Here is a 22,350-nt window from a genome sequence, read left to right on the forward strand (position 1 = left end):
GATGTCCCTCTAGTGGTGGTCCTATATTCCACAAAATTTGATGAACCCTTGATAATGTCCATTTTATGGCAATATATTGGTGACAGCAATTCTGTTCATGTTTTTCAAATCAATCATCCTTTGATGATAGAGTAAACAATCTAGGTTTAAGAAGTGTAAGACAAGCCACAACATTATAAAATGTCAGCAGCATGAATACAAATTCCATTTCTCAGAGAGTAAACTAGCAATATGGGGTCCTTTGTTTTCCAAATGCTAAGTATTTCTGAGTGGTTGTGGTTCAGTGAGCCTCCCTATGAGATGAGCAAAATGCTGTAGGTCTTCTGGATGATAAATTTTTGAATATTTGTACAAAATTTGTGAAACTGGTTCCTATAAATTTTCCACAGGTTGCTTATTTTTAAGGCATGGACGATCTGAAAAACATCATCATATATATCGTAATGAATACTGGAAAATGATAGAAGATAATTAAGACAATACAGTTTAAAATAGTAAAAATGGAAAATACATACTGAACCTTTAGTATATGCCAGATTTTATGCTAGGTAACTTCCTTCTATGCAATGTCTTATTTGACCTTCCTAATACTCTATGAAGAGTATTTCTTAATGATTAGACAGCGTTCATTCATCTAGTCCTTGTGCTGGAGATACAGCAGTGAACATAGACTAGGTTTCCTGCCCTTATTGAGCTTGTATTTTGGGTCTAGGAGATGTGGGGGAGGAAAGAGACATATACACATTTTTAAAATAAAAATATATGACAAAAATTAAGAGTAGGGGATAAGAATTTAGGGTAGAGGCACAGCAGCTATTTTTTAAAGGGTATTCAGGTTTAATGTGACATTTAGCAGAGATCCAGGATGGTGAAGGAGGGAGCCATGAAGCTATCTAGGAAGGAGTTTTTGAAGCAGAAAATTTGTCAAGTACAGTAGAACTTGTGGAAGGAGCCTACTTGAAATTTTCAGGGAACATATGCATCAAAAGCAATGTGGTTGTGGTGATGTTAGCAAAAGGAATAGTTGCAAGCAATATGAGAAAGAACTTTGGCTGTAAGTTGTATGAAAGAGAAATCCATTAAAGGATTATGTGCAGAAGAATGACATGATATGGCTTATGTTGTCAAAGAATCACTGTGGCTACTGTATAAAGAATAGATCGTAAGGAGGCAAGGACAGAAATAGGAAAGTGAGTTAGTAGTTTTATTAGGATGGCAGGGACAAAGACAGTAAGAAGTGGTTGAGTTCTAGATCTGTTTTGAAGCTAGAATCAACAAGATTTGTTGCATATTTAATATGGGTGTAGGAGTAAAAAAGAAGTGAAGGATGACTTCAAGAATTTTGACTTCTACAACTTAAAGTATTGAGATGCCATTTAAAAGAGATGAAGGAAGAATATAGAAGGATCAGGGGAACAATCAAGAGTTCACATGAGGGGGTTAAATTTTATATCCCTTCTAAACATCAAAATTGAAATCTTCAGTAGACTATGTAATGGAGCTTAGGGTAGCAGTCCAGGTTGGTATATAGTTTGGGAGTTGTCAGCCTCTAGATGGTATGTAAAACCATGAGATGGGATGTAATTTCTAAGGAAGTGGGTAAAGAAGAGAACTGAGTGTTGGAACATTTTAACATTTATCAGTGTGGGAGATGATGGGGAATTAACAAAGAAGACAGAAAGGGCAGCTACTGAGGAGGAAAACCAAGATACTATAATGTCCTGGAAATTAAGTGGAAAAAAATCATGCCAAGAAGGAGGGAGTGATCAATTGAAGCTAAATGGTAAGTGTTCTAAGAAAGAGAAAGTGGTCTGCTGTGTCAAAAGTAGCTGATGGATTAAGGAAGATCAGGACTTAAGAACTGATCACTGGAATTCACAATGTCAAATTACTGAAAATCTTCACCAGTTATGGTGGAGGGGACAAAATCTACCTGTATTAGTTTCAGAAGTGAATGAGAAGAGAGACATGGAGGCAGAAATATAAACAGTTCTTAATTTTTTTTAATTTGACTATAAAGTACACCAGAGAAATAGGAGAATAGCTGAAAGGGGATTCAAAGTCAAAAAGGCATTTTATTAAGATGCAAGAAATTACAGCATGTTTGTAAGCTGAAAGGAATATTCTTATAGAGAAGTCTTTAATTTTGATTAAAATTGGCACATTTGGAATCAATGAATAATATAATAACCACAAACTTCATGATTTCATTGCCAAATTTAATCCAAACTTTATCACCAAATGTGTTATTACCTGAAAAAAGCACTGTTGTGGCTACAAGTAGAATTTCAGTAGTAGTAATATTAAGCTCACTCATTCTTCTATAGAAGCATTATAGTGTGATAATAAATTCTTCAACAATACCTAAAAAGATTAATATCAAATGTATTTTCGTCAAAACATAGTGCTGACTCATATTGCCATTATCACATATTCTCAAAGCTTTATAAGAAGAAAATGAAATCAACCTTCTGACCAATTTTTTGGTCTGACCAATTTTTTTCCATCCAAAACAATATTTTGTATTACATGTAATATTACCAGTCAGCATAATAGAAGAACAGTCTTCATTGCAAAATGTTTCCATAGGATAAATAGCACTTCTATTACCGCACTGATTGTGACAATTCAGTGAATGATCTAAATGATACAATAGCTTCATAGTACCTAAGTTAGTCCCTCAGTCGTGCCCGACTCTTTGTACCTAAGGAAGTAAGTAAGTGTTGGTCGCTCAGTCATGCCCAACTCTTTGCGACCCCATAGACTGCAGCCCATCAGGCTCCTGTGTCCATGAGATTTTTCCAGGCACGGATACTGGAGTGGGTTGCCATCTCCTTCTCCAGGGGATCTTCCCAACCCAGGGTTCGAACCCGGGTCTCCTGAACTGCAGGCAGATTCTTTACCGACTGAGCTGTAAGGGAAGCCCCTCATAGTACATAGTTAAGGGGAAAATATAAAGTCTGCTTTTTTTTAATATTTATGGATATAGTAATTGCAATAATTCTAGTATCTGTTATACAGGAAACATTCCCAACAAATAATAGCTTTACAATTTTTATTACTGAAACATGAATCTAGAATAATAGTTCACACTTTATATTAAAAACTATATAGAATACCCTTCAAAATGTGTTTTCTGTGATGCTATATAAAAAAATGACTTTCTTTTAAAAAAACAAAAGCTAAAACGAAGAATTGGTAACTACAAACAGCTATTATTGACATACTTGTTTGTATATTAACTAGTAAAATAAAAATATAAGAAAAATAGTTCAATGTTATATAATTTGTTGCTAAATTTAATAATAACTATTAAGATTGAGTTAGTTGGTCCTTTTTATTTTTAGAAGTTGATGAAAAACATTCTTTTTGACTGTAAATTTGGGCCACATGAAGGAATATCACTCCAGTTTTTGATCTCTTCTATAATGCAGTCTGATCCTCATTGGTCAGATTTTCAAATCCTCTATGAAAAGATCACATAATTGTTTGAAATAGATAAGGAAAAGGTAATTTTCAAGTATAGAATTTAACATTTTTATATTATTTATGAGATGGATCCTAACTGTCCCCTTAGACTAATCGTGATTCCACATTTAATATTTTAGTGCACTTTCGTCAGAACCAGATAAAAGTTCCTATGGCAAACGCAAATTAAACATAGTTGGTTTAGCCTTGAAGAATTTATTTTCAGAGAGAGTTATCTGTGTATGTAAATAAATAGCTACGTTTTGGCCAACAGTGGCTTGATTTTTTTTTTTTTTTTTGGTATGGTACAAGGAATTTTGTTTGTTTTATCTAAAAACCAAAACAATTTATTTCCAAAAATAAAATAAAACATACAACCATAGTTTGTCTTAACCCTAAGTCTTTGAAGTCACTTGAATAATATTTTTAAATATTTATATTTTCATCCACCTGATTGATTAAACCAAACAAAGTCAATATGTTTTTTAATTTAGAGGCAGTTTTGGTAGAAAACTAGAGGGTTTTGTCTTCTTAAAATGCGACCTTCCTTTAAAACAAGGAACTTTTTAAAAATTACATATTAAATTACTTTAATTTTTTCCAAAGGCAGTGTGATACCTGGAAGTCCCTTGGTGAAATCCACTAACCTTTTTTTATGTAAGACTATCCCTGAGAGTTGCAGAAAGATCAGTTCAGGATTTGCATATCCCTGCAGCTAACCAACAAAAAAATACAACTTATAATTTCTTTCTTTCAAATAACTTTAAATTTTAAACTTTTATGATTATGCTGTTATTTTCTAACATAGTTAATTACAAATTATTTCTTGTCATTAATGAACACATACAAATTTTTCTGTCACTTCTAAAGGAATTGTATATTTTTGATGAGTGGCCACAATGTTGTCAATGAGCTGATGTTCCTCTTGAGTTCGTTCCATGTGCTTCTGAATCTGTAAGAAAATATGGGGGAAAACTATAACGCATACTTATCAAACAAGATATCATCATCAAGACATTTTATGAGTCTTGCCACTTTTCCAGATATAGTGGTGGATGATACAATCTTGTTGTTTACCCCTTGGTCTTCCATTCTGATGTTAGAGCCAAAGCTATTCTGCATAAAGTTCTTTTGAAGCCTCTTTGATTTGCACTGAATTTCTGTAAGCAAACCTGTGATATTACAAAATTCACATGAAATGTTTTGGGTACATCAAATACCATTATAAGATTGATGAAAATTGTCTTACATGTACACATATGTGATCACAACCTAGTCTTTTCAAAAGAACCTTTATATTTTGGTAAGCATGTGTAACAGCAGTTAAACTTAGTGTTTAGATTACTTACTTCTTTTCTTTCCACAACAACTTGTCTGCTTAAAACTACAATCATCCTAGACATAAATTAAAATTAATTTTGTATCTCAAAATTATAAATTTAGACCTTTTTATGTTAGAGAAATTTCCTCATGATATCTTGGAAGCAACAGAATGTCAATTGGTACATTGAAGAGAAACTACTAATTTAAAATTCTGCTTTTTCTAGATCAATTATATAACTTTAGGTTAACTAAAATAAAAATTCAAGGATTTCCAATTAGGAAGAAAATATGATTACTACCAAAGTCAGATAAATACAGTATAGAACAGAGTTTATATAAATAATTACCAAGATTGATAATGGTTATTCTAATTTAGCAGTTGCTAGAGAAATAGCTTGAAAGTGAAAGTGAAAATTGCTCAGTCATGTTGGACTCTTTACAACCCCATGGACTGTAGTCCATGGAATTCTCGAGGCCAAAGTACTGGAGTAGGTAGCCTTTCCCTTCTCCAGGAGATCTTCCCAACCCAGGGATCCCCTGCTTAAATCTAGACAAATATATTATGTTCAAATATGTTTAAAATAACTTGAAGAATATAAGTTCCCAGTAGGTAATAAAAACTAAAACCCTTCTCAAAAAAAAAAAAAAGTGCACAATGGTACATACATTCTCCCTACATTCTTACTGCCTTATACTTTTTCAGTCTGCACTCTTGACATTTTGTCTCCATGTACATGTCCACTTCACAATGACCACCATTCTTGCAATTGTATACTGCATTCCTACGTCGAAAAAACCCTAGTAACAAAACAAGAGTTTTTAAAATTTTACTATAAGCTATTTTTTAGTTACTTGTTTTTAATCTTTATCATAAAGCAATTAAGCTAACTAAATTGTTTCAATAAAATGTTTTTCCCCTCAATAAAAAAGTTTGATTTAATATACATTTATCAGGATAATTGTTTTAATCATCTCCTGTTTGATATATTTTATTCCATGTTTATTCCTGAAAATAATCTATCTGGAAATTAAGCTAAATAACCCAAACACATTAAACCAACTCTCTATTTTTTATGGTTATATCATCTAAAAGAATTTCAAAAACTGTATCTTAGAGAATATCATGCTTCTGTGGCACATCACTCAAGGTTGCCTAGAAGGAATGTGTGCTCACGTAAAATAAAACTATAAGAAAAGCCTCTCTTTTTCTCTCCTCACATTGCTACCTCAACTCATAAAGGAAGAGATACTCTTCCAAACTTACCCCTCTTTACTTTTTTAGCACTTCTCCAGATGAGATAATGCTAACTTATCTAGTCCAAGATGTTGAATGAGCAGTTTTGTGTGTGTGTGTGTGTGTGTGTGTGTGTGTGTGTGCGCGCGTGCGCACGCATGCATGTGTGTCAAGGAGTGGGTGGAGATTCTACATTTTCCTAAATCATTGCATAGCAATCTCTTTCCATTCCCTCCTTTATTTCCCATTCCTATGTAATAATCCCTGCTATCTTCCTCTTATTCCATTCCAAGCAGTGAAGCTGATGAGACTAGTCAATATCCCTCGTAGTAGCCTGCCATATTCTTTCTGTAGACACACTTGAGAATAGGAGTTTCATGACTTAGATTCAGCAAAGGGACTAGAAAGCCCAGCTTAGGTTTTCAGAACTGTGCCTCATTCTTCAATTTAGTTTTAACAGCTGTTGTTGTTCAATCTTCATGGATTGTAGTCCACCACACTCCTCTGTCTTTGGGGTTTTCCAGGCAAGAACGCTGAAGTAGGTTGCCATTTCTTTCTCCAGGGGTCTTCCCTACCGAAGAGAACCTACATCTCTGCATTAGTAGGCAGATTCTTTACCACTGAGCCACCAGAGAAGCCTAGTTTTAACAGCAAGGCCCTGCATTTTAAGATGAAGGAAATACTGGCCCAGCTATTCTTCCATTCATAAAGCTGGTACCTCCTTTCCCTTCGTCTTTGACTATTCTTTGTAGGAAGTGAATGTAAGATTCCAACAATAAGACTTTACCTTGAACTAAGATGTTTACTAGTGCAGTATTGATCTAATCATTTCTAGGTTCTGCCCTAATATTGCATTTGTGAATAAAAAATATAGAAGTGCTTCAAAACTTCATCAAAGACTATCTTACTCTTTGAAAATGCCATCGTCAGTGATTATCTTCACTTGCCGATCTCCTATTTGTTTTCAAGAAAAGCATTCCTAGAAAATAGACTTGGATAGAATCTTAAAAGTCACTTAATTGAAATTTCCTCCTAATTCAAGAATTATACCAGCCACATGAGAAAACATAATAGTTAACATTCAGATCTTTTTAGAAGACATTTTTGCATTCTAACCTCAGATTCACTTAGGAACACGGAAACTTAATATTTTGAATTTTATATTTAATTATAAAAGCCTTCACAAAATTTTTTAAAAAATCAAAACTTTGTTAAATCCATTTTCATGTCTTTGATCCCACGGATCGATCACTTTAAATATATCAATGGTTCTCCTTGGTTTTATTTTTCACAATTTAAAAAGTATTCCTACATGCTTAAAATTTCATAACTCTTCAGTGAACGCTAGGATTAAAGTTTTAACTTGATCCTTACCTTTGCAACCTTCACAAGTAAGTGCATTGTAATGATATCCTGATGTTTTATCACCACAAATTACACAGTGTTCTTCTTCCTGGCCCTTAATACAAATGGAAGAATAAGTTATTCTGGACCTTTGCATTCCAGGGTAACCATCTTCAGCATCATGGACAACGACATAAGTGGATTTATTTAAGTCACATGAAAAAAGCGCATACTCTCCACCACTGAACTGTGGATTTAAGCTATAAGTGTTGAAATGACTTTGCAAAGATTGCGACTGTAGAGTTGGAGGAAACTGTGCAGCAGAATAGCAGTAAAGTGATTCTTGAAAATCAATGTTATGCTGCTAATAATTGATTTGTTCTGGCAGAAGATCTAGTTGTTGTTGTTGTTGTTTTTTAATGCGCACAGATACACAAAAAGGAGGAAAATGGTGAAAATCAAGTTCATAATTACTTCCAATTTCAAAGTTTTACACTCAAAGAACAGTTAGTTCATCATATTCACTACATCCCATTGCTATTTAGCATGAGAGCACACAGTAAACTGAATGTCTGTGCATGAAAAATGCTCCCAGCTTTTGAGTATTTTGTGTAGTGAATAAAAATTTTTCAGTGCAACCAGATCAATAAAGAGATGAATTAATAAATTATTTTGTCCTCCAAAAAAAACAAAATACAATTATACCAGCTATATGGTGTTTCAAACAAAAAAGAAATTTGTTTAAACTCACTTAATATACATTAACACTCTTCTCCATCACTTGTAGACCTGATTTAAAGTGCTACTTTCTTTTCTGTTTTGTTGTCTAGTAATTCAATCATCTGGGGATAAATTCACCTACCTCACAGGGTGACTGTAAGAATGAAATAAAATGTGGCATGCAAAAGCACATATAAAATACAAAATTACACCCAATGAATATCTTTACTATTATTATCAGAAGCTCCCAAACACCAACTTACTTTCTGTTTTCAGGAGGATTACTGAAAAAAAAAAAATCCAGAAAATTGACTCCAAAAATACCTAGGAACATTATTTGCTCTATGTATCTATCTAGTAATATTAGTACTTTTCCTTGTGCAAAATCACAAGGTGATTAGAATTACTCTTAACCTCAAAATTCTACCATCAAAATTGGTAAACAGTATAATTTCCATTAATTCACATAAATTATTTCCAATCTCATAGCAACCAACCCAATGTAAAGTGTTGAATAAATACCAATGACATCCTGATATAAGAAGAAAACTTATCAGTAGAAAGAATGTAACTTTTTTTTTAGAAAAAGAAGAGGGTCCTTCTTGACTGAGTATCAAAAGACTACACAATACTGGCTGATGTTCCATTGGCATGGAAATCAGAGTTCAAAGTATAATATAAAATTGAATTTTAAAGTTAATTAATATTATAATCTTGGTCTTTTGGGAGAAAAATCGTATTGTCTCTTGCACTCTGTTTTCTATTTCTTTCCCTTTGATAAAAATCTTATATTAAGATTAAAGTTTCAAGTACATTGAATAGCTCTGAAATACATTTCTCTGAACTACATTTTCTGAATTGCATGTGAACTAGTTTCTTTTAATCCCTAAAAATAACGTAATTTGTATGTTAGTTCTGTTTTTAAAAATTAAATACAATTTTAGACTACTGTGTTTTTTCTTCTTTACATTTGATTCTGGCTTACAACATTTTGTTATTTCTGATTTTTTAAATTAATTATATTCTCTAGGAGGGAGTAATTGAAAGTCTTTGGTTCATTTACCAATTTCTTTATAAAAACTCTGAATAACCATAATTCCCACAAAAAATGTTTTATTAACTATCATACTGTAGTTTTTCGTCACATACCATAGTGCTACACTGGTTCAGCCAAAGAATATCCATTAGATGCAACGACATAAGTACTGGCCATTCTCTGGTCAATTTTCATTTTTTCACTAGTAGATGCTAAAATAGTAAAGGGAACAAAAATTTTGTGGATTTTTTGAAAGTATGATTATCAAATCTGTATGATTTTATAGAAGTATAATACTGTTCTTAAAAATTAAAGAATTTAGCACACATTATACATAAGACATTTATATTTACACTTTAACTGGAAGAATATTGATTTTTCATATCTCCAAGTATCAAATTATTTAATTCTTACAATTTCTTATTGCTCAGCTCTTTAAAATAATTTAAATCTTGGTAATAATCATTATAGCTCTTGAAAAGGTACCAAGCTTTAGAGTTAGACTTCATACACTGACCCATACATACGGTTCATTTTTACACCTCTCTGAACCTTAATTTCCTCACTGAGAAATATTGAAATATACCTAGCAAAGTTTTTGGAGAGTTTAATTAATGTGTTTAAAATCTAGCACAGTTCTTGACTTAGTAACTAAGTCCTATTATTATTCTAATAGTTTCAATAGATCTCAGTATGTTAAATTTAGATGACTGACTTAGGAAGAAAAAGTACATTTTTTCATGAAGGAAATTAAAGAGTAGGAAAAGAATGGCTTTCATAGCACTTTATTTAATCTTCTAAGTCCTTTGTAAATATTTTTCATAGTATTATGATATGCTAAACATTAAAATATTAATTTTGGTTCTATTTGACTAATGAAAATAAGTTTTTACTATTGAAAAGAGAAGTGTTTTATTTTTAATAGTAAAGACTAAAAATCATAAGCTGTTATGAGAAAAAAATATTCAAAATTTAAGACCATCCCTTATGGAAAAAGCTATTTTTGTTATTTCCTAGGAAGGAACTCCAAAAACAATGCATCTTTGAATAGACTTACACAGGAAATCACAGTTAAAGAAACTGGAAATTACTGAAAAAAAATAAAGGTCACTCTAGAGTCCATGATATTTTATAGCTTTATCCTATCTATTAGAAGGTAAACACTGTTTTCACCTTTTAAAAGAACCAAAAAAGAAGAAAATGGGTTTTAAATCATACCAAAATACATACATGACAAACTTCTGAGATAGCTTCTGAGATTATGTTGAAATCTGTTTTACTTAGATTAAGTTCTTATGTGATGGTGTCATTGCTAAGGTTTCTACTTCCATGAAAATGCTTAAAATAGTAATATCTCTAAAATGTGTCCTCTGCATTATTTAATAGGCTCTAGGTTCCTTTAAAAGTAATTGAATCTCCCACTCTGATAGCATAGTAGCAGTCCCCTGGAGGAGGAAATGACATCCCACTCCAATATTCTTACCTGGAGAATTCCATGGACAGAGGAGCCTGGCAGGCTACAGTCCATGACTGAGTGACTGAGCACAGAAGAGGAAGTACTGAATGGGACAGGTAAAGCAAAAGTGATGTCCCCAAATAATTGCACTTTCTTTTTTTATTTTATTTATTTATTTGTTTATTTTATATATTTTGGCTGTGCTGGGTCTTCATTGCTGCATGGGCTTTTTTCTAGTTGCAGCAAGAGAGGGCTACTCTCTAGTTGCAGTGTGCAGGCTTCTCATTGGGCTTCCCTCATAGCTCAGTTGGTAAAGAATTCACCTAAAATGCAGGAGACCCCAGTTCGATTCCTAGGTCAGGAAGATCCCCTGGAGAGGGGATAGGATACCCACTCCAGTTTTCTTGGCCTTCCCTTGTGGCTCAGCTAGTAAAGAATCCACCTGCAATGTGGGATACCTGGGTTTGATCCCTGGGTTGGGAAGACCCCCTGGAGAAAGGAAAGGCTACCCACTCCAGTATTCTGGCCTGGAGAATTCCATGGACTGTATAGTCCATGGGGTCGCAAAGAGTCAGACACGACTGAGCTACTTTCACCACCATCTCTTGTTGCAGAACACAGACTCTAAGGCACACAGGCTTGAACAGTGGCAGCACATGGACTCAGGAGTTGTGGTTACCAGGCTCTATAGCACAGGCTCAATAGTTGTGGCACATGAGCCTAGTCTCTCCTCGGCATGTGGATCTTCCAAGATCAGGGATCGAACCCGTGTATCCTGCATTGGCAAACAGATTCTCTACCACTGAGCCACCAAGGAAGCCCAAGTGCACTTTCAATATGAAGTTTTCCTTGAAAAGTAAGAACTAAAATCAGTAAGATCAGTCAGTATTACAACAGGTTTATTGGCTCTCCGTATAAAAAGGATTCTAAATACCATCAGTTTAATTTGTGTCATAGTTTTCAGCAATAATCCTGTTTAGGTCTTTCCAAACTTCTCTTTGAGTCTTAATTCCATTTTAGAAAATTCCAAATGAATATGAAAACTTAAAGTTGTTAGCCTTCTTTTAAAATTATTGCTTTTAGCATTAGGCTTCAGATAATATTAAATATCTGAAAATTAAAAAGCATTTTGTACTCCTTTTCTAGCTGAGCAAAATTTCATTTAAGAAATGATACAGAACAAATCAGATAGAGCACATTAAAACAGACTGGTAATATCCTGGCAAATTCACACATGGGTATCTTACAGCAATGCCACTGTCAGATTTCAAATCACAAATAGCAATGTTCTCAAACTAAGTCCTTCCAATACTGATAAATAAATGCCCTCAAACATTTTCTAAAGCAGAAATGTTTTTATCAGTTTATGGAATACAGGTGTACCTCAGCAATATTGCAGGACTGATTCCAGACCCTTGAAATTAAGCAAATAGCACAATAACGCAAGTCACATACATTTTTTAATTTCCTAGTGCATACTAAAAGTTACTTTATCCTGCAGCCTACTAAGAATGAGGTAGCATTTTGTCTTTAAAAATACCTTATTAAAAACACTTTACTGTTAAAAAAAAAAAAAGTAATCATCTGAGCCTTTAGAGAGTCATAATCTTTTTGCTGGTGAAGAGTCTTGCCTCAGTGTTATTCGCTGCTGACTGGTCAGGGTGGAGGTTGCTGAAGATTGGAGTGAAGACTGGCAAGATCTTAAAATAAGATAACTATGAAGTTACCCACATTGATTGACTCTTCCTCTCAAGAGCAATTTCTCTGTATTATGCCCTGCTATTTCATAGCAGTTTATGCACAAACTTCTTTCAAAATTGGAATCAACCTTTCAAGCTTTGCCAGTGCTTTATCAACTAGGTTTACTTAATATTCTAAATCTTTTGTTGTCATTTCAACAACCTTCATAGCATCTTCACCAGGGGTGGCTTCCATCTCAAGAAACCATTTTCTTTGCTCTTCCATAAGAGGCAACTCCTCATCCATTCATGTTTTATCATGAAATTGCAGCAATTCAGTCATCTTCATGCTTGACTTCTAATTCTAGTTCTCTTGCTATTTCCACAACAATAGCAGTTTCTTCCTCTATTGAAGTTTTGAACCTCTTAAAGTCACCCATAGGGTGGGGATCAACTTCCTCCAAACTCCTGTTAATGTTGATATTTTGACCCATAACTCATGAATGTTCTCAATGGCACCTGAAAAGGTGAATCCCCATAAGAAGATTTTCAAGTTGCTTGGCTCAGATCCATCAGAGTAATCACCATCTGTGGCAGCTATAGACTTATAAAATGTATTTCTTAAATAAAAAGACTTGAAAGTCAAAGCCATGGGTTGCAGAATGGATGCTGTGTTAGCAGGCATAAAAAGAACATTAAACTGATTGTACATCTCCATTAGAACTCTTGAGCAACCAGGTACATTGTCAACAACCAAAAATGTTTTGATTCTTTAATTCTGAACAGTAAATTTCAATAATACATTTAAAATATACAGCAAATCATGTTGTAAACCATGTGGAAAATTCTTAAAGAGCTAGGAATACCAGACCACTTTAACTGTCTCCTGAGAAAACAATATGCAGGTCATGAAGCAACAGTTAGAACCAGACATGGAACAACAAGACTGCTTCCAAATTGGGAAAAGAGTACAACAAGGCTGTATATTGTCAGGCTGCTTATTTAACCTATATGCAGAGTACATCATGCAAAATGCAGAGCTGGATGAATCACAAGCTGGAATCAAGATTGCCAGGAGAGGCTGCTCTGGTGATCCAGTGGTTAAGAAGCCACCTGCCAGTGCAGGGACATGAGTTTGATCCCTGCTCCGGGAAGATTCCACTTGCCGCAGAGCAACTAACCCATGGGCCACAACTGCTGAGCTTGTGCTCTAGAGCCCAGGAGCCCCAACTACTGAGCCCATGTCCCGTGACTGCTGAAGCCCGTGCTCCACGAGAGAAGCCACCACAATGAGAAGCCATGCATGCAACCAGGGAGTAGCCCTTCCCTGCCACAATTAGAGAAAAGCCAGTGCATCAATGAAGCCCAAGCACAGCCATAAATACATAATAAAATATCTATTAAAAAATTAGGATATTTAAAAAAAAAAAGATTGCCGGGAGAAATATCAACAACCTCAGATAAGCAGATGATACCACAATAATGGCAGAAAGTGAAGAGGAACTAAAGAGCCTTTTGATGAAACTGAAAGAGGAGAGTGGAAAAGCTGGCTTAAAACTCTACATTCAAAAACTAAGATCATGGCATCCAGTCTCATCATTTCATGGCAAATAGAAGGTGAAAAAGTGGAAACAGTGACAGATTTTATTTTCTTGGGCTCCAAAATCACTGCAGACAGTGACTGCAGCCATGAAATTAAAAGACGCTTGCTCCTTGGAAGGAACGCTATGGCAAACCTGACAGTGTATTAAAAAGCAGACTTTAAGTCTGTGTCAGCATCACTTTGCTGACAGAGGTTCGTATAGTCAAAACTATGATCTTTGCAGTAGTCATGTTGTGAGAGTTGGACCATAAACAAGGCTGAGCGCCAAAGAATTGAGGCTTTCAAACTGGGGTGCCGGAGAAGATTCTTGAGAGTCCCTCGGACAGCAAGGAGTTCAAACCTTACTCAATCCTAAAGGAAATCAACCTTGAATATTCATTGGAAGGACTGATGCTGAAGCTGAAACTCCAATACTTTGGCCACCTGATGCAAAGAACTGAGTCATTGGAAAACATCCTGATGCTGGGAAAGATTGAGGACAAAAGGAGAAGGGGACGAAAGAGAATGAGATGGTTGGATAGCATCACTGACTCTATCATGAGTTTGAGCAAACTCTGGGAGATAGTGACGGACAGGGAAGCCTGGCATGCTGCAATCCATGGGGTCTCAAAGAATCGGACACATCTTAGTAACTAAAAAACAACAATGACGTAAACTGATGCGTTGTCATCCAGACTTTGTTTTTCCGTGTATAGAGCACAGACAGAGTAGATTTAGTTTTAATTCTTAAGGGCTATAGGATTTTTAGAATGGTAAATCAGCATTGACTTCAAGTCACAAGCAGTATTAGCCCCTAACAAGACAGTCAGTCTGTCTTTGAAGTTCTAAAGCCAGGTATTCTCCTCTCTAGCTATCAAAGTCCTAAATGGCATTTTCTTCCAATAAAGTTATTTCATCTACATTTGTCGTTTAGTGTAAACCACCTTCATTTATTATTTGGGTACAACTTCTGGATAACTTGCTACAGTGTCTTCATCAGCACTTGCTGCTTCACCTTGCACTTTTTTGTTATAGAGATGGCTTCATTCCTTAAACATCATGAGACTACCTCTGCTAGCTTCGAACTTTTCTTCTGCAGCTTCCTCATCACTCTCAGCCTCTGTAGAATTGAAGCGAGTTAAGACCTTGCTGTGAATTAGGCTTTGACTTAAAAGAATGTTGTGGCTGGTTTAATCTTCCATCCAGATCACTAAAACTTTCTCTATATCAGCAATACCACTTTGTCATTTGTGTGTTGACTAGAGAACCACCTCTAATTTCCTACAAGAACTTTTCTTTTGAATTCACAACCCTTATGTTTGGCACATGAGGCCTAGTTTTTGACTTATCTCAGCTTCCAGCATACCTTCTTCCTCACTATGTTTAATCATTTCTAACTTTTGATTTAAAGTGAGAGTCATGAGACTCTTCCTTTTACTTGAGCACTTAGAAGTCATCATAGGGTTACTCAGTGACCTAATTTCAATATAGTTGTCTGAAAGAATAGGGAGGCCCAAGGAGAGGCAGAGAGATGGGAACCAGCCAGTCAGTGGAACAGTCGGAACACATACAATATTGTGTTCACATTTTATATGAGTGTGGGTTCGTGGTACCCCAAAACAATTACAATAATAACATCAGAAATCAATGATCACAGGTCACTATAACAAATACAATAACAATGAAAAAGTTTGAAATATTACTAGAATATTACAGAGACACAAACTGAGCTAACTGCTGTTGGGAAAAAATGGTGCCAATAGATTTGCTTAATGTAGGGTTGCCACAAAACTTCAATTTGTAAAAAACTTAGTATCTACAAAGTGTAACAAAGCAAAGTGCAATGAAATGAGGTATGCTTGTAGTTATATTTCAGAGTATACATGGGACATAAATAAACCATTGATTAAAATATGCCTTTTAAAAATATGAAATATTTATCTCTTTTTTATGTTCATAGTAATAGTTGCATTATTTTCTACATAAAATGTTCACTAATTAAATTTTTATTCAGATTTTTAATGTTTAACAGAAATATTTTATTTTTTAAATTTATTTATTTTTAATAGGAGATAATTGCTTTACAATACTGTGTTGGTTTCTGCCGTACATCAACATAACTCAGTCATGTGTATACATATGTTCCCTCCCTCTTTAACTAACAGACGTATTAATATAACAATATGTATTCATGGAAAAGCAAAATTTTCAAAACAATATGTTTATAAAATTAGTTTAAAAACACTTAGGTAAATCATTAACAACACAGAGAGAGGTATGTAATTAAAAACTTCCTATCCTATTGAAACAGAAAAGTTACAATGGGCTTGGAATGATTCTGAGTGTTTCATTAGCTTTCCTAGTAAATATTTATTTTAAAAGAAAATAGTTAAGAGAGGAGATTTTATCAAGAGGATCAATTTGCCCTGGGCAAAGTCTGTTTTTTAGTTTAACAAATACAACTTTATAAAAAACTGTATTTTTCACAGATTGTGATAGCTATTTTACTAAAAACCTTAATTGAAAAAAATGAATTTGCATCAAACTAGTACAGCCGCTATGGAGAACAGTGTGGAGATTTCTTAACAAACTGGAAATAGAACTGCCATATGACCCAGCAATACCACTTCTGGGCATACACACTGAGGAAACCAGATCTGAAAGAGACGCGTGCACCCCAATGTTCATCGCAGCACTGTTTATAATAGCCAGGACATGGAAGCAACCTAGATGCCCATCAGCAGATGAATGGATAAGGAAGCTGTGGTACATATACACCATGGAATATTACTCAGCCATTAAAAAGAATTCATTTGAACCAGTTCTAATGAGATGGATGAAACTGGAGCCCATTATACAGAGTGAAGTAAGCCAGAAAGATAAGAACATACAGCATACTAACACATATATATGGAATTTAGAAAGATGGTAACGACAACCCTATATGCAAAACAGAAAAAGAGACACAGATGTACAGAACAGACTTTTGGACTCTGTGGGAGAAGGTGAGGGTGGGATGTTTCGAAAGAACAGCATGTATATTATCTACGGTGAAACGGATCACCAGCCCAGGTGGGATGCATGAAACAGTGCTCAGGCCTGGTGCACTGGGAAGACCCAGAGGAATCGGGTGGAGAGGGAGGTGGGAGGGGGGATCGGGACGGGGAATACGTGTAACTCTATGGCTGATTCATATCAATGTATGACAAAACCCACTGAAATGTTGTGAAGTAATTAGCCTCCAACTAATAAAAATAAATAAATAAAATGAATTTGCATTTTCTCTGCTTTAGCCATAAACTGTTCTTAGTAAATCTTCAAATGTCTAAAATCTTAACAGGAAGAACATTGATTCCTAAGAACTACATCTATATGTTAAAGAAGTTTTAAGTTTTCACATTTTTACATTTATAATATATGTAATTTGAATCATGAATAATGCACTGCTTAAAACTGACTTAATTGAAAAATAATAGATTGCTTCACAAGAAAAACCTTTTAGTTTTCATAATAGTATCTACTAAAAAATGAGCAATAGCCCTAGGTGATACATAATTATAAAAAGATTTTTTATGGTAGTGCTTCTTTGAGCCAAAATTCTCTGAGCTTATTGGAACCAGGAAAAATGAAAAGAATATACTTGAATAATAACACAAACTAAGGCTTCTTGATTCTTTCATAAGAATTTATCCTTTAACTTTTGAATACAGGGAGGATTTAACACTGTGAAGTCTACTCATGGATTTATATAGCTTTATCAATATGTGATTTACATATGTAGTTTAACAAATTGCATATGTAATTTACATAACATCATATTCATTCTTTTAAATCACTGTATACTTCAGTGGATTTTAAAATATTCAGAGTATGTAGCGAGTACCATCACTTAATCCCAGAGCATTTTTGTCACCCCAAAATGATCACCCCATACTTGTAAGCATAACACCTAATTCCCTCCTCCCCATCCCTGACAGCTACTAAGCAACTTCCTGTTTCTATGGATACGCCTATTCTAGACATTTCATATAAATCTAATCAGATAATCCATACAGTTTTAAGTGAAAAAAGTAATTAATACCATGTTAGGTATTTTTCACAACATAAGATAGAAAGAGAAAATAAATTAAATATTTAGAAAATTCATAAATATGAAAGTAATATTTTATATACTCTATATATATATTCTATAGAGATATAGAAATATTTTTGTGTCTATGTCCATAATCTGACATAATTTTCATAATTATAGTATTATATATATATTATATATATTATTATAGAGTTTTCAACAAAAGTATAATTCCCTGAATATATCTTTATTAGAATTTATTTCAAGTGGCCTGAATTTACATACAATCTATTGCTTCAAAAAATAAAATAGCTTATCAATAAGTTCTTTAGTTTAAAAAAGTTTAATTTTTAAAATATAACAGTAAATATCACTGTGAAATGACTTATCACATCAAATATCAAGTCCAACTACAGTTTAAAATTACTTTGTCATTCTTTAGGAATCAAATTACTGTGTAATCTACTTAATTAAATTTTTACTTTCAAGGGGAAAATGTTTTCTACAGTTTGACTCTCATAGTAATAACAATTGTCTTATTCACCTTGCAAAATTAATTTACTGTTACTGAAATCTAAGGATCTCAAAAAAGAATATCTTATTATTATTTTTAATATCTAAAACTGATATTATTTAATAGTTTGATAATAAAGTTACCAACAAAATTAACATTCATATTTAATTTAGACAGCATAAAATACATTTTTCTTATTTTACAGAGAACAAAATCACAGTTCAATGATACTACTAGAGATTGTTCTTTTCCTAACAGAATGAATACAGACAGATTTAGCAATGACTTTAACTTTCTAACTGCGGCAACTGAGCCGATTCCCTATTTATCAAGGAGTGGAAAGAGGGGGCACTCTGCATAAACAGGCTATAGACGCTCTGCAGAGCAATGCTTCATCTCTATCTTAGAGACAAACTTCCCACGCAGCCCTCGCCAGTCAAAACAAGGGCAGTTGCAAGCTCACATAAATCAAATAGTGCCCAGATCAAGGACAGAAGCCTTTGAGACCTTCCAGGTCACATTCTGCCAGAGTTTCATATTGTTTACTTAATAAAGACTTTGCTTTCTTAATTGAATTTGACATTCTATTTTGATTTCAAAACATTGAGTCTGTACAAACAACTGAGAGATACATAAAGCAAAGGGAAAAAAACCATTAAATTCAAACTCCACTAATACAGGTGCTGTAACAATTCAACTTGAAGTTTCATTACCAATTTTTAAACCAATTAGTAGTGTGTAATAATAATTTATAGACTGCTGAAATGTTCAGTTCAGTTCAGTTGCTCAGTTGTGTCCGACTCTTTGAGACCCCATGAATCGCAGCACGCCAGGCCTCCCTGTCCATCACCAACTCCCGGAGTTTACTCAAACTCATGCCCATCGAGTCGGTGATGCCATTCAACCATCTCATCCTCTGTCGTCCCCTTCTCCTCCTGCCTCCAATCCCTCCCAGCATCAGGGTCTTTTCCAATGAGTCAACTCTTCACATGAGGTGGCTAAAGTACTGGAGTTTCAGCTTCCGCATCAGTCCTTCCGATGTTAGATGTGTACAAATCATCTAATTCAACTCTCTCATGTTTATGGCTAAGAGAAATTGCAACATAAACAGATACTATTCCTTGTTCAAGTTCTCATGATAGTTAGTAGCAGAGATGAAACTCAGTGAAAATCCAAGCAGTTGAATAGGATTTATAAATAATTTCATTATGATTTCTTTAATGTCTCTTACACATATAAAGTCTGTTGGACACCAGACTCAGAGTCTCAGTCTTTTAAGACATTTGTACAGAAGCAAGTTTACAAATGTGTTCTACCACTGAACTCCATTCTCCTGGTCACACCATCTCTCATCTGATGACTCACTGTATTTTTATCTGACTCTACACGCTTGTCTCAGTCCTGCCCAGGTCTACTTTCACATAAACATGGCTCAGCTTCAGTATACATTCTCTATTTTTCCTGGCAAAAAAACTGATCTTGTCCATCTCCAGTCTGACTTCAGACTCTTAATATTGATGATGAATTCTTCAAAAGTTTTCATCTACTATGGAGTAGAATTCCTGATAAAAAATCTCCAAGTCATCTCACATAGAGTTTTGTTTACCTTTTAAAATAATAGGCCTGTATCTAAGAATTTTAATTAGCAAACCAAAAAATAAGTCATTGCATTATAATTCATTTGTGTTGATTCTAAGATATTCCAAAAATAGGCTCCAAATTACGTCTTAAAAGAAGTGATACTCTACTAGCAACCTTACATTGAAAAATAGCAAAACAACTACATGAAGCTGGAAATGATGGAGTTCCAGGTCAATTTTTACTACTTCACCCTAATATGTAAAATATTTTCCTCAAGAAATGATAGGATAAGTATAAAAAAAGGAAAGGGAAATATCAAAACAAACATATAAGTACTTGATATTTTTTAAAAGCATTGCTTAACTTCTAAGTTCTAGAACATTTGTTTCTTAAGACAACACATTCTTTTTAAAGAACTTCAATTCTTTCACTATTAACATACAACTATCAGGGATAATTTATAAAATATTTTTGCTTAGATAATTCCCAATTTTAACCTCTGCTTATAAGCAGAGTTATAAGTTTCTGTATTAAAAAAATACAATTTCAAATGCTCAGTGATTCAAACTTTTTACTTATTCATATCATCCTGACCACTCATACCCTCAATTCTACCCTGATTATATCTGAGACATTACAACTCATTGACAATCAGCTTCCTTGTTTAGTTTTACAAAAAAAAAAGATTTGGTAATTTCCTCGTGGTTCAGTGTTAGAACTCAGCACTTTCACAGTGATGGACAGGGTTTAATCCCTGGCGGAGAAAGAACTAAGATGCTGCAAGCAGTATGGCTGCAGCCAATAAAAAAAAGATTCATCTAGAACTTTACAGCTACGAAATTTTTATATGTACTTCCCTGGTTTATAATAATAATTTAGACTTACTATGACATTAGCATAATGCTCATTCCAAGGTAGTTAAAGATATATTGATATTTTTAAAATAAGGAAAGTAGAATATATTTTTCAAATTTTGCACAGGCTTCTGTCAACAGAGCATTCTATTCATGCTCATATGTTTCATTGATATCACTTAATAAGCACAAATGAGGAAATTTTTTGAAATTTACTCTTTTTATTGTGTCACTCAATGCACAGCTGGCCTCTATTTATAGATACATGCCATTTAAAAAATATTAATATTGTCATATTATCAGTTTTCAAAAAATCTAAAAAGTTACAAATCTAACCCACTTGTTTGCTGTGTAACTAGGGACATCATTAGGGAAGGTTTTTTGGGAAAGTGACATCCAAAGTAAGACCTAAAGGATGAGGAAAAGCTAGCCATAGGAAAAGCTGAGGGATGAGCGTTTTAGTGGGAACAACACACAGTTAGTAGCGTGTTGGTTAGTGCAACATCAAAAGAAGGCCAGTGTGGTGAATGGTGACAGAAGACATGAACAGAATGAAATGAGACTGCAGAGAAATTAAAACCAGATTATAACAGCCTTAAGAGGGAAGTCTGAATTTTATTCTGGGCATAATAGGAAATCACTGAAGAATTTTAGGCAGAAAATACACCATCTGAAGTATATTTTTTGTTTTCTTTTGATATTTTGTTTTTAATGGACATTTTCATTGAGATCCTTGTAGATTGACTTGCAGTTTTAAGAAATAATACAGAGAGAGCATGTGCTTAATTTAGTTTCCCCCAGTGATAACAATTTGTAAAACTGTAGTACAATGTAGCTACCAGTATATGGGCATTGACAAAAAACAGCTTATTCAGAGTTCCCCAATTTTATCTATACTTATTTACACATATGAATTAAATTCTGTACAATTTTATCACTTGTAGGTTCATGAACCCATCACACAGTCAAGATTCTGAATAGTTCCAATATTAAAATCCCTCAAGTCACCCTGTTTTAACCACACCCACCTCCCTCTTCCATCGCCCCATTCTCAACTTCTGGCAACCACTAATTTGTCCCCCATTTCTAAAAATTTGTCTTTTTAAAATGTTATATAATTGATCATACATTGTGTAACCTTTTTTATTAATTTATTTTATTTTTGGTTGTGGTGGACCTTTGTTGTTGCTCGCTCTGGCTTTCTTTAGTTGCAGTGAACGGGAGCTACTTTCTGGTTGCAGGGCATGCGCTTCTCATTGCGGTGGCTTCTCCTGTCATGGAGCTCAGGCTCTAGGTGTGAGGGCTTCAGTAGTTGCAGCTCATGGGCTCTAGAGCGCAGGCTCAGCAGTGGCACACAGGCTTCGTTGCTCTGCAGCAATGTGGGATCCTCCCAGACCAGGGATCAAACCAGGGCACCTTGCATCACAAGGCAATTCTCAACCACTGGACCACCAGGGAAGCCCTTGTGTAACCTTTTATGACTGGCT

The 22,350-nt window shown here is 34.3% G+C and overlaps 1 pseudogene; it reads right to left on the reverse strand.

Moving 5' to 3' along the window:
* Positions 1–3,312: 3,312 nt before the first annotated feature.
* LOC122428620 lies at positions 3,313–9,302 on the reverse strand (annotated as a pseudogene).
* Positions 9,303–22,350: the final 13,048 nt, after the last annotated feature.

The sequence above is a fragment of the Cervus canadensis genome, chromosome 2 (genome assembly GCF_019320065.1).
Source record: "Cervus canadensis isolate Bull #8, Minnesota chromosome 2, ASM1932006v1, whole genome shotgun sequence".
Lineage (NCBI taxonomy): Eukaryota > Metazoa > Chordata > Mammalia > Artiodactyla > Cervidae > Cervus > Cervus canadensis.